This window comes from Myotis lucifugus, unplaced genomic scaffold (genome assembly GCF_000147115.1).
Source record: "Myotis lucifugus unplaced genomic scaffold, Myoluc2.0 scaffold_90, whole genome shotgun sequence".
NCBI classification, from domain to species: Eukaryota; Metazoa; Chordata; class Mammalia; order Chiroptera; family Vespertilionidae; genus Myotis; species Myotis lucifugus.
The window spans coordinates 621,713-638,450 of record NW_005871138.1 but is presented as its reverse complement, the minus strand read 5'-3'; the positions used below and the strand labels follow the sequence as shown (position 1 = coordinate 638,450).

Below are 16,738 nucleotides of genomic sequence, written 5' to 3'. Positions count from 1 at the left end.
AGAGTGTCGGCCTGTGGACTGAAAGGTCCCAGGTTCGATTCTGGTCAAGGGCATGTATGTTGGTTGCGGGCACATCCCCGGTAGGGGGTGTGCAGGAGGCAGCTGATCAATGTTTCTCTCTCATCGATGTTTCTAACTCTTTATCCCTCTCCCTTCCTCTCTGTAAAAAATCAATAAAATATATTTTAAAAAAAGAAAAGAGACTAGTAGAATTGATAGATAAATGCAAAAGCAAGTTCTTTAAAAATTGTAAAGCATAAATATACAAAATTAGAAGTTAAAAAATAGGAAATTAATATTCATAAAAAATTGAAAAGGCTTACTGGCAAAATTCAATGCAAATAAATTTGAAAATATAACTTAAATAGATAATTTGCTAGGAAATATATTATCAAAATTATCTCTAGAAGAGATGAGAATAAGAAAGATGCAAAGGGAAAAAAATTAAAGTTATCAAAGTGCTATCCTCCAAAAGTAAGTTCAGATGGTTTCAGAGACGAAGTCCTTCAATATTCTAAGGAACTGATAACTAAACTGTTCAAAAAAATAAAGAAGAAAAGCACCCAAATGCCTTTTGTGAAACTAGCAGACTGATACCCAAACTTAACATGATAAAGTCAAACAGATATTTCAATTATGAATATTAATGTAAGCATCTTAACCAAAATACCTAAAAATATAGTTCAATAGTATAGTAAGAGAAAAATATACTACAACTAAGGAGGATACATGCTGGAATGTAATATTAGGAAACCTATTAATATAAAACAGGTCAAAAGACAAAAACTATAAATCACTCCAAAAGAGTCTAAAAATGGTTTTTAAACTTAACAGCAATTCTTGATTTTAAAAAATAGGAATAAATGGCTATTTCCTTACTATGAGGAAAAAGATATATGAGACCACATTCTCATTAAAATTACAAACAAAAAGATGCCTGCTATTTGGAATGGAACTTAGTAGTTCCAGAACAATGTAATAAGACAAGTAAAGGAAATTGGAGATCTAAACATTGAAAAGGAAGTATGGAAACTATCACTCTCTGCAAAGGATGTAATTATATACATAGAAAACTCAAGAGAATCAATTTTTTTAAATAAGAGAAACAATATTGAAGTCTGTTTCAGTGGTGGATTTTAGCATTAATATTTTAAAAATCAATAGCTTTTCCATACAAAGACAAATTAAAAATTACAACGAAAGAAAAAATGCTATTGATAATAAGCAAACCCAAAAGATGAAATGCTTAGTAAAAATGGAAGAAATATGTAGGATCTATTTGAAGAAAGCGCAAAAACTCTGAGTAAATAGAAAAACATACAGTGTTCTCAGGAAGAATAGAGATTATAAAGATCTAAACTCTCTTTAAATTAATCTATATTCAATTAAATTCTAATTATAATATCAGAAACTACTTTTTGGCAATTGAAAAAGTTCATCTGAAAAATAAACATGAACAATAGCTCTGAAGATATTAAGACAAACCTTAGCTGGTTTGGCTCAATAGATAGAACATCAGCCTAGTTTGATTCCAGTCAAGGGCACCTCCCTGCCGGCCTGGTCACTCCTAACTGCCCTCACCCCTAGCCGGCCTGGTCACCCCTTACTGCCCCCCTCTGCTAGCCTGGTTGCCCCCAACTGCCCCCCCCACCAGCCTAATCACCCCCAACTGCCCCCCCTGCTGGCCTGGTTGCCCCCAACTGCTCCCCCCCCCCCCCCCCGCTGGCCTGGTCACCCCTCATGGCCCCCACGCTGGCCTGGTCGCCCCATGCAGCCTGCTTGTTCAGTCATTTGGTCGTCCTCACTAACCCCCTGCCAGCCTGGTCGTAGGCAGCCATCTTGTGAGGGCTTGAGGGTTAATTTGCATATTACCTCTTTATTATATAGGCTATAAATAGCTATGTATAAGCATAAATTTTTTTCTAGGAAAATTTTAGAAAAGTTGTTAACACTAGTTATAGGAGTAGACCTGGGTTGGAGTAGAAAGGCTTTTACCCTTCATCCTGTAACTTTTGTGTTTTTTAAAGTTTCTAATTTTGTATGTAAAAGAAAAATCAAGGGTTTTCTGAAAAAATGAGATATTGAACCATTTTCTCTTCCGCATTAAAGAAGAAATAAATGTTATTAGATATTTTGCTTATAAGCCAAACATTTTAAATAATTATTTTAGAATTTTTATTTTTTAATTCATGGCTGGAAATGAGGGCATTGAGTCAGTCTGTCTGTAGGGTTGCTCTCTGCTATTGTCAGCATTGCCAGGTGAGGTAATGCCCATCTCATCCTGTCTCCCTCCTGGGAGAATATGACCACTGGTGGTGTTCTGCTTTGAAATCAGGCACACAGTTACAGCTAAATGAACACTAATATTGTAAGTGAGAATAAAAATTAAATACTATTAAAATAGCATCTTTCTACCACAAAAGGAATAGCATATATCTCTATGTATATCTCCCTCTTCCCCGCCCCCCCCCCCGCCCCATCCCCTTTTTGGACCAGAATGATAAATGTCATGCCAAGAAAGTTATCATTATAACCAATCCACTAGGAAATGGAGGAGAATGATTTAATTTTGACAACTAAATGAGCTTTGACAAATGACTTAACTAACACTCAAACCAACTTGCCCTGATAAAAATCGGGCTGTTTTTCCACTTAGATGAGAAAAATTCATCTTCACCCTACCACACAAATGCTAGCAGCCACCCAGGCTCTTCAGTGGCCACTCCGCACAGGCCCACAGGCCCACCTTCCCAGTGGGATCCTCTGTCAAATCTCATGCCCTTCTACCCATGGCCTTTCTCCCAGGACCATACAGCCTCTCTGCTCATGCCCACCTCATGAAATGACTAAACATTTGTAAGTCTCTCTGGGCACCAGGCCCTCCTCCCACTCCCGCCCCACAGAGCTCCTCTCCCCTCCAGCTAAAGATGAGAAACAACTTGCCATGCAGGGAATAAAGGACAGGGAGAGAAGGGAAAGGGGCTCACAGAAGACACTGGACAGGCAGAGTAAAGAGGAGGGAGAAGAGCAGGGAGTCTGAATTCACAGGTCTGGAATCAACACCTGTCTCCCTTACATTTTAACAACCTCCTGGGAAGCACCTCCCAAGGGCCAGAGGGGGCTTCCTTGCACTGTGAAGTCCAACCAATTCACCACCTTACGTTTCACTTCTGCAGATGACCCCAAGTCCTGCCTGTATGCTGAGCCCAAAGCACAGGAGAGCTCACAGAGGACACAAGCTGTGAGTCAATCCCTCATGGAGGTGTGGGAGCTCACTGGGCAGAAGAGAGAGCAGGAACAAGTGTGCATACCTAAGAATCTGCCAGTGTGTGGGCACGAGCTGGAAGCCAGGGCACTATCAGAGATGGGAATTGGAGACTGCCCATCTACATATCCTTTCACCATTGCTACCAAGTCTCCAAGGCTTCTTCTGCTGCTCCAACTTGGTAATGTCCCCTTTAAATTATGGCCCCAGTATGAGACACCACACATGGCATGGTCTAATCTGGGAGCCAGCAGGTAGGCTCTTTGGCACATCTGCTGCAATCCTTCTTTGGGGCAGACAATCACATCACCACCTATGCTGACAGAAAATTGTGTCTCTATTCATGGAGGTAGTTTGGGAGAACCAACTACCGAATTTTGCATTTATCCCTATTTAACTTTAACAATCAAGTGCAAACACTTGGAATCAGATTAAATACCCAATAAGAAAAAATAATTTATAGTGCATGCAATATACTTCACTGCTTTTAGGAAAGGAGGAGGGAAAACATTAATGTGGAAAAAATGCCTAAGCATCAAACAATAAATATAATGTAGTCCTAGTTGTTTAAAAACCGTTACATATCTATTTATGTTTATATATAGGAAATATCTGGAAGAGCAAAATTTCCAACTTCTTGGAAAAGGTACTGAAGGGGCTTTTACTTTTTGTATAGCACTAGGATTATTTCTTCGACGCACACAGTATGTATGTACACACACACACTCGCAGCACTCTAAGGCACACACAGCTTGGAATCCCAGCCCCAATCACCTACTAGCTCCAGGCCAGCACTGTGACCCCTCTATTTCATCTCCCAAAACAAGGTACTGTCCATTCCCTACAGGGCAGTTGTGTGGATTCATGTAAATTTATGCACATTGTCTAGCAAGCACTCCAGATATAACAGCTGTTTCTGTGACTGTAAATTTTATTGCTGTGGCAGGCAGAGCAATGGTCCCTGAGGGGTGTACAGGTCCTCACCCCTGGAACCTGTGGTATATTATGATACACAAGGGGGAATTAAGGTTGTAGACAGCGTTAAAGTTGCTGATCAGCTAACCTTAAAAGTGAAAATATTCTGGATTATCTGGGTGGGCCCAATGTTACTGCAAGGGTCCTTAAATAGGGAAGAGGCAGCAGAAGAGTCAGAATTAGAGAGATCATCAAGATAAAGACTTCATTAGCCACTGCTGGTCTTGAAGATGGAGGAAGGGGCCACCTGCCAAAGAATGCAGGCGGCCTCTAGAAGCTGGAAAAAGCAAAAAAGGGATTCTCCCTCACAGCCCAGGAGGAACCCTTGATTTTAGCCCAGTGAGACCCATTTCAGAGTTCTGACCTCCAGAACTGTAAGAGAATAAATGTATGTTGCTTTAAGCTACTAAGTCAGTAGCATCACAAACTTAGTGGTAATTTGTTATTCAATCAATAGGAACAGGAATAGGAAATTAATGTAATTGCCATAATAATATAGTTTATTTCATTAGCTTCTTACCATCATTCTAGCCTATCAAGATCCAGCAATGAGATAAAAGGCCATATTCCAGTATACAATATTGGAGTCAAAAATAGGAGATAAAAAAAAGAAAAAATTACAATGAGAGAAATCCTGACCGGGGAGAAAGGCAGCTGGGAAGTGGCCAGAGAGCTAACCAGGGGTCTCTAGACCAGCTCTAGCACACCCAGACTCAGGGCGATAACAAGAGCTGGGTCTGCTCTTCCGAGGAGCCAACCCCACCAGTGAATGTCACTTGGGGAAGACAACCCCTGAAGCCACAGAAAGCCATGGACGGCACTTGCATGGTAGGAAAGGGCACAGAGCCATGGTCCAGGCCCCACCCCAACAGGAACCACAGGGTGCTCAGATCTCATCTCCACAGGGGACCCCAATATTTTTGTCATTTCTGACTTAATCCTCACAATGACTCCATGAAAGGAAGAAAGGACGGGTCATCTCTGCTCCATCTGAGAGATGAGGAAAGTAAAGGTCATAGAAGTGAAAGGACCATGACCACATAGCAAGCAGCAGCCAGGCCTGGACTTGAACCATGGCTGTACTCTTGGGTTCCCAATGCCCTTTTCCAAGCCTGCCAGTGTGTCATGTGTCCATGGATATCATAACATTTTGTCTTCTCAGTGTGCAAGAAAACAGTGGTGACTCAGATTGGCACAAGAGAGCAAGAGGAGCTGATCCAGGGACATGCCCCCTCTGGCCCAAGGGTAGTAGATGATTTCTAGAACCCTGCATCACCACATCTGGCCAAACACTGCCCTAAACTGCAGGATCCCCACTCCCTGCATGAGAGTACACAGGATGTACCCTCTCCCCTACCCCAGTCCCTGACCACTCCTCCCAGACCCTGGATCCAACAGTAAGGCCCACGCTGCATGTCCTTATTCCACTGTGTTGCTCCTCCCTGCTGCTCACCTCTGGTCTCCCAGGAAGAACGAGCTCACAGAGGATGGAGCACAGAGGCCAGCGCCATGCTGCCAATTCAGCGAGGGGTCACCATCACCTGGGTAGCATGCTTGCTTTATTTCTTTTACAGAAAAGACTGCAGAAGCTTTTACAAATCTCTGGGGCTCTAGGAGATCCCCTCACCTGGGCGATGCAGAACATGAGGTGCAGCTTTCGTGACCAGAGGCACTGAAGGGGACTTTTAGCCAATGCACACTTCCAGAGTTCTGCCTGCAAGGTAACAGTGTCAACCGGTGGTTAGAGGCCAGCGGAAGAAAGGGGTGGATGTGTATAGGTGGAGAGGCAGAAGATGAAGTGCCTACACAAATGCTCCTGACAGAAGAGGGAGTACAGGTCCCACAGGTCATGTATGGCCAGCAGGAGGCAAAGGTGTCTAAGGAAACATGAAAATTCTGTTTGCCGTGGCAGTGGAGTAAGGCAGGGCACATCAGGATGGCCTTGAATGCTAGACTTTGGGGTGTTGTACAGAGGAGACCAGGGAGTTTTCTGGATGCCCGGGACAAGGTCAGAGGGGCATTCTGTAGTGTCGGCCACAAGGGACAGTCAGCTCAGACTCCCTTCCCTCCCCTTGCCTCTGCCCTACCTTTCTCCCTACCAAGGGGTGGGAGGCCTGATCCAGCTGGTTATATTTCAAGATTCTATGTGGACTACACTTTCCCGGGGTGAGGCTTTGGAAGTTTCCAGAGCCAGCCATCCCAATGTGCCCACAAGGCCTGCCCCTCACAGGAGACGTAGCCATCTGATGCCCTGCCAGGACCCTGTCCCCCAGAGGCAGCTAGGATAGCTCAGCCCTAGGGACCAGAGCCACCTCACCTTCCACTGTCTGTCTTTCCTCCTCTCCTGGGCTGACAGAGGTGCTCCATTAGGCAGGAAAGGCAGAGCCTGCCCCACAGGCCAATGCACACCTAAGTGCTAAGAAGTAAGTGCTGGGGCCTGCTCGGGCTTGCTTTCCTCCTATTCCCCACTTTCACACTTTCCATGGGGACTCTGTGGGCAGGAGAATGGCAGGGCTGAGAAAGAGCTGAGAACTTCTTGGGTTCCCACCACCCCACTGAGACTGTGTACCAATGGGGAAGGCAGGCCCCTCTGCAGGGTGGTTCCTGCTGCATCCTGGGATGCCTGCTGGATTGTTGCCTTTGATCTACTAATTAACACAGGACACTGACAGGGAGCAACCCGGGACCATGTGACTTCATCTTCCCACCCCAATCTCAGCCCCAAGAAATATTTTTTAAAAAGACTAGTGACTTTAGAAAGGCCATATTAAGTGGTTTGGAATTGTTTACTTTGTAAACAAACCAATGGCAATAATTTATGCTGAACTTTTAATAAGATGCACATCATATTAGGTCTACATTTTTGCCAAAAAAGAGAAAAAAAAGGTAGGAGGAAATAGAGAGAGAGAGAGAAAAATGCCTTGAAGTAAAGATCACAAAAGGGGTTTCCTGTTATGAGATACGGATGCATTTCCTTGACCAAAAACAGACTGATCAAAATGCCAAATCAAAAATTAAGGAAACTACAAACAGGTGACAGATTCAAATTTGCTTCCTTTGCAGTCCAGATCCCAGGAGGTAGCCTGGGGGCCCTCCAGCTCTTATAGTTGGCAAGTGCTTTGCCATCACCACAGGCAGCACGGAGGGGCTGCTCACTTCTGCTAGTGCCAAGCAGAAAGCATCTTGGGAGCCTGGACTCTGTTGCAGCTTTATGAATCAGCCCCCTTTTGTGTCACTTGAGTCTGGATGACCAAATAAAACAAATCACCCGACTGAGAACATTCCAGTGCTGGACAACACACACAGGCTCTGGCCAGCAAACACTCTGCATCGGCCTCTGCTGGCACGACCACAGACATCCTCCCAGGCCTCACAGGGACAGCTCTCCATGATGGGCACAAAAGAGGCCTAGAGGAACACATGAGAGGCTATTTCTTGGTTAAAATGGCAGCAATATGCAATGGAGTGATTGTTTTTGCTTTTGTTTTATAATAATTGTGATTCAAACAAAAAGGTCAACTATCACAGAACAGTCTTTGCTATTCCATTATTCTGGGTCTTTGCACATGCTGTTGCCTCTGATGGGAATGCCCTTCCCTCACTTTTCCACCTAGTAAACTCCTGTTTGTCTTTTAGGTGCAGGTCATATGTTCCTTTCCTCTCAGGGCCCTCCACATCTCCAAGAAAGCCAACCAGTCCTTTTCTCCCAGCCCCCCTTCTCCTGAGTATGCTCCAACGTTCAGGTGCTATCCTTCCAGGTGCTCTCTCTCCCACAGATCATGTGCTCTGATCATGTGACAGAGCCAGTCATGTGACAGGTCTGGGCCCCTACCACTCAGCACAGGGGAGGCACTCAGCGCAACTGTTAAAGACTCACCCTCTGTGCCTAGCAGAGAATTGGCTTGTCATTTCTAGAGGCCCAACACTTGACTTTCTTTTAATCCTCATCCAAGGATATGTTTAGAGAGAGGAAGGGGGGAGGGGAGAGATAGGAGGAGAGAAAGAGAGAGAGAGAGAAACATCAATGTGAGAGAGAAACATCGAGCGGTTGCCTCCCATACACAACTTGACAGGGATCGAACCCACAACCTAGGTATGTGCCCTGACTGGGAATCAAACCCACCTTTTGGAGCATAGGACAACACTCCAATCAACTGAACCACCCGGCCAGGGTGCACCTGACATTTTTTAATGTTCAGATATGACTGGACTGAAGTCACTTTTCCCCTTTAAGTTCCTCTTCCTACAACAAACTTTCAGGAAGATGCAGGTCTTCCTTTGTACCTTTCAAATGTCAGGCCTCAGTGAAGCCAGCAAACTATTCCTGGCAACTTTTAGGGGCAGAAGGGAGAGAATGTCCTCCTGCCTGGGCCTGGGGGAACCCTCCTGAAAGGACTGTCTGTTTAGCAAGCATCCCGCTAAAGCACCCGGGCAGGGACCACTGATGGCTCTCCATTCCCAGCATCTCCTGCGAGCACCGGCACAGCCAGTCTACAGGAGTCCTGGCCCTGCACGGACTGATCCTGAGGCCAAGGGCAGGGAGCAGCCTTCTCACCAGTAGCAGAACACACATTCTGACTATAGCCCAAATGGAAGCAGCTACCTGTGCATATAAGTGTTCCTAAATTCCCTGAGTACTGCTACAACTAAAAATACCTACAAAGCCAAGACAATGAAGAAAGGCATTTTATACATTTCTCATTTAATAACCCTTCCAACAACCCCACAGGGAAGGTATTCCATTCATTGTTTTAAAAAGTTAACCGAGGCTCAGAAAAGTGAGGTCACTTGTCCAAGGTCACAGAGCCAGGAAGTGACAGAGGTGGCATTTTAAATCACTACTTTCTGACTCTGAGACCCTGTGATTCTATAAGAGAGGTTTAAAAAGGCTGCAGCAAATACAGATGCCTACAAGAAGCAGACAGACACAGAACTAGAGAAGGAAGGAGAGGATGTCCATTGCCTGCCTCTCTACATTCCTGTCATTGCATAGGCCATAAAGTAATTATCAACACATTTAAGAGGACTAAACCATAAAAGGTTTGTTCTCTGACCACAGCAGAATGAAAGCATAAGTCAACAACAAAAAGTTAATTAGAAAATTCTCAAATATTTAAAAATGAAGCAACACTTTTATAAATAACTCATATGTCAAATAAGAAATGACAATAAAATTTCTTAAATAGTTTTAACCAAATGATAATTTAAATATATGACATAATTAGATAAAGCTAGAGTAGCACTTAGAGGAAAATTTGTAGTTCTAGTGGGTTGATAATTAAGGATCTAAGCTTTCATCTCAAGAAACTAAATAAAGAACAGCAGAGTAAACCCAAAAAAATAGAATTATTATTTTTAAAATAAAGAGGAGAAATCAGTGGAACAGACACAATGAACAACAATGAAAATCAACAAAGGGAGTCATCTTAAAAGATTAATAAAATTGATAAACACTTAGCAAAACTGATCAAGAAACAGAGATTAAGAAAATAAAAATTATCAATTTCAGAAATAAATGAATATCACTACAGATTTCAAAAAAATGTTAAAATATAATAAGATATTATTATTTTATGCCAATAGACAAAACTCAGTTAATTCCTTGTAAAAAAGTAACAAAATAGATACAAAAAGAAATAAAAATCTAAACAGTCACATATATATGTGATTAAATTGATAATTAAAAGCCTTCTCATAAAGATAACTACAGGCCTTCATAGCTTCACTAGTGAATTATTCCAAACTCTTAAGCAATATATAATAGCAACTTTATATAAGTTCTTCCAGAGAATAAAAGAAAGCAGAAACTTCTCAACTCTTTTTATGAGGCCAGAATAATGTTAATACTAAAATGTCATGACATGGGTATTATAAAAAAGGGCAATCATGGAGCAATGTATCTGATTAACATAGACCAAAAAATGCTAAATAAAATGTTAGCCAATCAAACTCAGCAATATATAAAACGAACAATATTCACCAAATAGGATTAATTCTAGAAATGGCAAGGTGGATTTGACATTCAAATATCAATAAATGTAATGCACTACTTTAACAGAATAAAGGAGAAAACCTGTATGATCATTTCAATAAAAGCAGAAAAAACATTTTAGCAAATCAATACTCAATTGTGATTTAAAAAAACACAACACATTCAGCAAAACTGGAATAGAAAGGAATGTCCTCAATCTGAAAGGATATACACGAAAAACCCCATGGCTAAGATAATATTTAATGATGGAATAGTAAACACTTTCCCAGAAACAGCAGGAACAAGACAATGAATGATATCTGTTCTCTCCACTTCTACTGAACAATGTACTGGAGGGCCTAGTAAGTGAATTAAGGCAAGAACAAAAAGGTAAAAATGGCAAGATCTGGCTGTGCCAGCTCTGCCTCTCCCTACATAGCTGAGGTGAACACAGTGCTTCTGTGGTACATCCAGGTCTCCATTACTTTACACAGGGCACAGAAGTATAATCCTTCCTACATGCTCTGTCCCTTCAAAAGGCACGTGAGTTTATGATCTAACTCTAGACCTGTATCTAGGAAAGACTCTGGAAGGCACTTGAGAATGTGCAGAAAGCAGAAAGAAAGGCGGGGATGTGATGGTGGCCTCTAGGTCTTTGTGAAGTAGTTCTTAATACAGGGAAAACATCCACACTTGAACTGCTTCAGGGGCTAGCATTTGGGCCATTCAGGAAAAATTCCAGAGGCTGATTGGTGTTGCCAAGAGAAAATGGCAGCCAGAGGGCCCAAATGGTCACAGCACAGCTGCCTTGAGGGAAAATGTGCTGGCACGTATTGAGGAGCACTGGCAAGGAAGCTAGCCACATCCCGCCACCCATTCCCATTACCACACTCTGACCTCTGACCTCTGCAGGTTGCTACAACAATTGAACATGCCACTATTTCAAGGACAATCACAATCACCTTCCCTGAATAGCCCCATGCACTCAGGTACAAATGGGCCCAAGAAAAACTGCAAATGTTTCAAATAGGAAATCCTTTGACTACAAATAACTTCTTAAACCTCTGGGAAATGACTGGACTGTCTGCGATGACCTAATCCAAAAGCACAGACCTTAGGATCTGACAACTAAGCTGCTCTTCTCACAGAAACTCTTTGTATGATGGGGCAGAACATTTCCATCCGGAGACTTCTGTTGGTGAAATAAATACCTGCACCAGAGAAGTATAACATAAAGACCTTCTACTCCAACCCCAATACACCAGCAGATTGCCATATCCTGTGAGTACTTCCTGAAGCCAATGGCCACAGTGTACCCTAAATCCTGGGGCTCAGGGGTGCATATTATTCAACAGGGGTTCCTAATCCTTGCTCTGGGCCTGGCCCCATGCTGTGGTCCCAGGGATGAGTCACCTCAGGGATAAACCCAACCACAGCCCACTGATGTGCAGATCACTGTTAAATAGAGGCAGGAACTCAGTCTATTGCTCTGAAATATATAGATATAGATAGATATAGATATAGATATAGATATAGATATAGATATAGATATAGATATAGATATAGATATAGATATAGATAGATATATGACTTATGTCTCCCAGGATTAGAAAATAATGAAAAGGGCACTGGTGGGTAGTCAAGAGACCCAGATTCAAGTTCCTGTTTAGCACCTCTATGATCTTAAGCAAAACATCATTTACCAGAGCCTTGATTTTTGTCTTTGAACTATCTGCTAAAGCCATCTCCCAGGGATCCTGTGAAAATGTTTAACAAACCAAATTCACTTACCCAGAGTAATTGAAAAAACACTGTGGCCCTAGCTGGTTTGGCTCAGTGGATAGAGTGTCAGCCTGTGGACTGAAGGGTCCCAGGTTTGATTCCGGTCAAGGGCACATGCCTGGGTTGCAGGCTCGATCCCCAATAGGGGATGTGCAGGAGGCAGCTGGTCGATGATTCTCTCTCATCATTGATGTTTCTATCTCTCTCTCTCTCTCCCTTCTTCTCTAAAATAAATAAAAATATATCTAAAAAACAAACAAACAAAAAAATCACTGTGTCATGAATTTACACTTTGAGACAAGAAACAGAAAAGTCAAGCAGAAGATCGAAGCAACAGAAGTGTCTGTCACTAGAAGAGCTGTAAAATGAATGAAGGTGCATCTGTACTGTCACTATGGCAACAGTAAAAGGAAAAAAGGCAGATTTGTCTGTTCTCATATAGAAGTACCATATGACACAGAGAGAGCTTTTGTGGGGGAAAATAAGTATAAAACAATGTGTATATTATAGTATCAATAACAAAGTAAAAATAGGGAGTAGGGAGTGTCCATATTATGCTTAAATGTGCACAAACTATTTCTGGAAAGATACTACAAATAGCATTAGTGTGGGAAACGTTCTTTACATCTTTTGTATAGCTTGGATTTTTTTTCTGACCATGAGAATGTTTCACCAATTTTTTCGACTATTAAAAATTAAATTAAATGTTGTAGTTAGTGAATCCCCACTGGCCCCTGGATGCCTCTGGCTTATCAGCTGACTTTCCCAGAGAGCACCTGTCAGGGCCTGACCCCAGGGTGCCTGCCAACTACATCTCTCCACATTATCCCTTCTCTTTTTGTCTACAATTAGCCTTGCTTTCCACAGCAGTAACTCCAGTGCACGCTGAGGCCCTAAGGCAGCCAAAGCTAGTATAAAGAGAGGTGCAACTGTTAAATGGTGTCCGCCCGCTCCCCAGCCTCCTCATCTCTCCCAATTAATGTGACTTGTCCAAGTTTCCCAGGGCTCCCAAGCTCCATTCCTGATCTCACTGCTTCCCTACACTGTGCAAGGCCTCTGGGCAACCTTTCCATGGCAGCTCCTGCCAGCACCTGCCCCCTCTCATTTGCATCTCTATGGACCCTTCCTACCAACCTCACCTCCTCAGCTGGCAGGCAAGAAGGGACACCATTTCACCAGTTTATCTACTAAATTAGCTCTCAGGGTTTACTCCTCAAAATGTCTGTGTGAACAGCAACCTTCCTGCTGCCACGGATCAGGGCTCAGCAACTTGTGGGCAACCACAGTCAAAAACAACCCTAGAGCATCTGTAGTATCAGAAAGTAAAAAAGAACCCTGGCCAGTAGTTTGAGCATCAGCCTGCCAGTGTGTTCAGTGGTTAGAGCATCAGCCCACAATTGCTGGTCAAGGGCATGTACCTGGGATTCAGGTTAGATCCCTGGACCCAGTCGGGAGGCATGTGGGAAGGCAAATGATCAATGTGTCTCCTTCACATCCATGTTTCTCTCTTCTCTTCCCCCCTCACTCTCTCCCTCCCTCTCTCCCTCCCTTGCTCCCTTCAACTTACTCTTTCACTGGAAAAAATATCCTCAGGTGAGGATTAACAAAACAAAACACAAAAAGGAAAGTAGAAAAGAGCTCAAAAGGCAAAAGGATGGGGCATGCCAAGGGGACATAGGAGCCAGCCTGAAAGAGCTCCCAGTAGCTAAGGCTAGAACAATTTGAGTCACAAAATAGTAGCAGTACTGGATTATAACCCAAAGTATAAGGAAGAATTCCAAATAATTTGTGTAAATACTCCTCCCTCAAGGAGGTGCAGCTTCACTCCCTCCCCCCTTGTCTGTCCCAAAGGAGACAGCTAGTATGTGTGCAAGAGCATAAGGCAAGGGTGTAAAATTGCTATGGGAATGTCCATCAAGAAAATAAAGGATAAACGCACTGTAATCGAGTCCTAATGGAAACCACACTGCAGTAAGAATTCATGAATGAAAACTGCCCACATCAGCAAAAGTAAACCTCACATCACAATGATGAATGAAAAGAGCAAGCTTAGAGTAGGATGTATAGATGTTACACTTACACACAGCTTTCAAACATGTAAAACAATGGTATATATTATTTGTGAATACAAACGGATGTGGGAGACCCATCTTATATCAAATTCCAGATAGGGGAAAAAACTAGCAGAGCAAGCTGGTGAGTTCATGGATATTATCAAGTTCTCTTTTTAAATAATTTTTTTTTAAATTTTGAAGTGTATTGCTAAACTAACATGAACTACAGGATAGTACAGGTGACAGAAAGAGGTACTACACAAGTTTGGGAGGGGTTATGAAAGGAATGAGTGAATGGCCAAATACAGGGTACTTTTCAGGACAATGTGAACTGACCCTGAGGCTGACAGGAGCTGGCTCAGTGTGTGTGTGCTGGGGTAGCTGGGATGGTGTCCACATGGTTAAGGAAATCATGCTAACGTTTTAGAATGGGCTGCAGATTGGGAAGGAATAGGTGAGCACACGGGGGGGGGGGGAGAGTGGGACAGGGGAAGTGGACAGTGAGGAGGAGGGGGAGGAGGGGGAGGGAAAGGACACGAGAGCCAGCATCTAAGGCCTTGGTCTCCCACTCTCTCCCACCTCTCTAGCCAGTCCTCCTCTTTCACAGGTTTGTCCCTCTCTGCCCAATCATTATGTGTCACAGTTCTTAAAAAAGCAAGGCCCTTTCCTCTTTTTAAATTTGCCAGCTGATATCATCCTGCTCCACAATCTCAGTAACCAGCAATCAGTAGAGGATGTCCCACTCTGGACATTGTCTACGGAGCACTGTGTTCTCCACCCAGTTTCATGGGCATCACAGCCCCTGGACCAGGTGCACCTTTTTCCCTGCACACCTGTTCTTCTTGCACCCTCCACCCTTCTGTCATGCAAACCCAAAATCCAGGAGTCACTCTCTCCCCTACGCCTTCCTCTCTCCCCGTGCCCATACATCACAAAACCTTATTATAGCTAGGTTATCTCAATGCCACCCTAGATCAAACGATTACCTCCCTTGCCTGGACCCAGTCAGCTCCCTGCACTCACTCTGGCCCCCCTCTAATCAGATCTCTACCCGGCCAGGGTGGTTACTCCCCTACTTTCCCTTCATCCCCCCACCCTTGTTTAAAACCTTTCAGTGCTTCCCTTTGTCCTGGGAGTAAAGGCAAATGAGAAGAGGTTTCCCCTTCATTAGGCAACACTAAGAGTGCCCAGGAGCCCACTTGGACCCTTTGCTCACATCCTGGCCTCTGTGAGGCTCCTGTAACTAGGGAAGGAGCCCTGGTGGCCTGCACAGTGCCAGGGAATCCTCCCACTGGGCAGGCTACCACAGCCCTCTAGGCCCTGCTGGCATGGAGCTATTTAGAGGAGCAAGCAAACCATACACTCAGACAGCTCCAATCCTACAATATCAAATGGTTCATCAAAATGAGCTGAGTCATCAAGAAAAGATGAAATTATATGCAGTATTCTAGGAAGAATTGTGTAGTTCAGAGAAAGAGAGGAGTATAAAATACGTTTTAGAATAATTCCCAAACTCAGATAAAACATAATTACTTCTGTGCTTTACAGTCAGTTTCCTGACTGTATGATCTCTATTTATTGAAAAGGAATGATGTCCGGGCTGCGTGGGAGTGGAGGTGGAGGACACACCGCAGCATACACAATATGATGCCACTAGTGTCACCGGCATGTGTCTGTCTGTGCACTCACTAGAGCTGTCTGTGGAGCGTGTGACAGAGCATATCAATGCTGCTCTCCAGGAGGCAGAACTCGGGGGCATTTTTACATCCTTTTCAGTAGTATTGAATTTTTAATTATAAGAATTTTTTTTAATCTGAAAAAATGTTAAAATGTGAATCTCCCCCCTCCCATCTGGGGAGGACTGACACTTTCTCCAAATCCCCAAATATGGACACTGTTGGTCTAGGACTAGAAATAGAATAGGGGTTCCAGCAGGCCAGGGGTGATGGCAGCATCACATAGATCATCAGCCCAGAGTACCCAGTTCTGCCAAGGTAGACTACCCGTGGAATAGGGCCCCAGCTTGCTTCCCTGGCCAGGTTTCTACAGTGGCACCTGAGTCCTGGGGATCCCTACACTTTGTGTAGCATTGCCAGGAAAGAGGGACTGGATAGAAGCTCAAAGGATGGTAACCCAGAGCTGCCCACAGCCCCCACAAGGAGAAAGACTGCCTGAGGGTGAAGCCACTTGGGGCAGAACTAAGTCAAAAAATGGAAGAAGACTGTCCTGACAGCCTTCAAACTCTAGAATCAACCAAACATGCTAAAAACAGTAGGACCCTGACCTGCACTTATGTAAAGCAAATAAATTCCCTTTGTTACATATTTTTACCTGAGTTGGTCAAACATCAATGAGCTAACATACCTATCCCTCTGGATATAGTGTCCTCTTTAGGGAATGCTGAGCTAGACCAGTACCTCCACGCTGCCGGCCTGGGATAGAAAAGAGAGTAATCTTAACCACTCCTCCTCTGTGTGCCTCCCAGTTGCAATGGGCCCAGGGGGCAAGAAAGAGTTACGAGAGTCAACTCCAGAAAGGCTTTCTGAGCAGCCCTGTGTACACGCAGCAGAGCTGGCATTTTTCAGAAGAAATTCACTGCAGGTCTTCTGGCAGAAAGTACCCAAGTGCATCCATAAAAGAGGCCACTCACTCAAACAGGAACCATAGGTATAGGGGCCCACATTCTATTCC

General features: G+C 43.7%; 1 protein-coding gene across 3 annotated transcripts in view; it reads right to left on the bottom strand.

The window, feature by feature from the left end:
• The window catches only part of EEFSEC (eukaryotic elongation factor, selenocysteine-tRNA specific), a 228,066-nt gene that overhangs the window by 78,569 nt on the left and 132,759 nt on the right, over window positions 1-16,738 (bottom strand). The gene's annotated exons all lie outside the window — the stretch shown is intronic.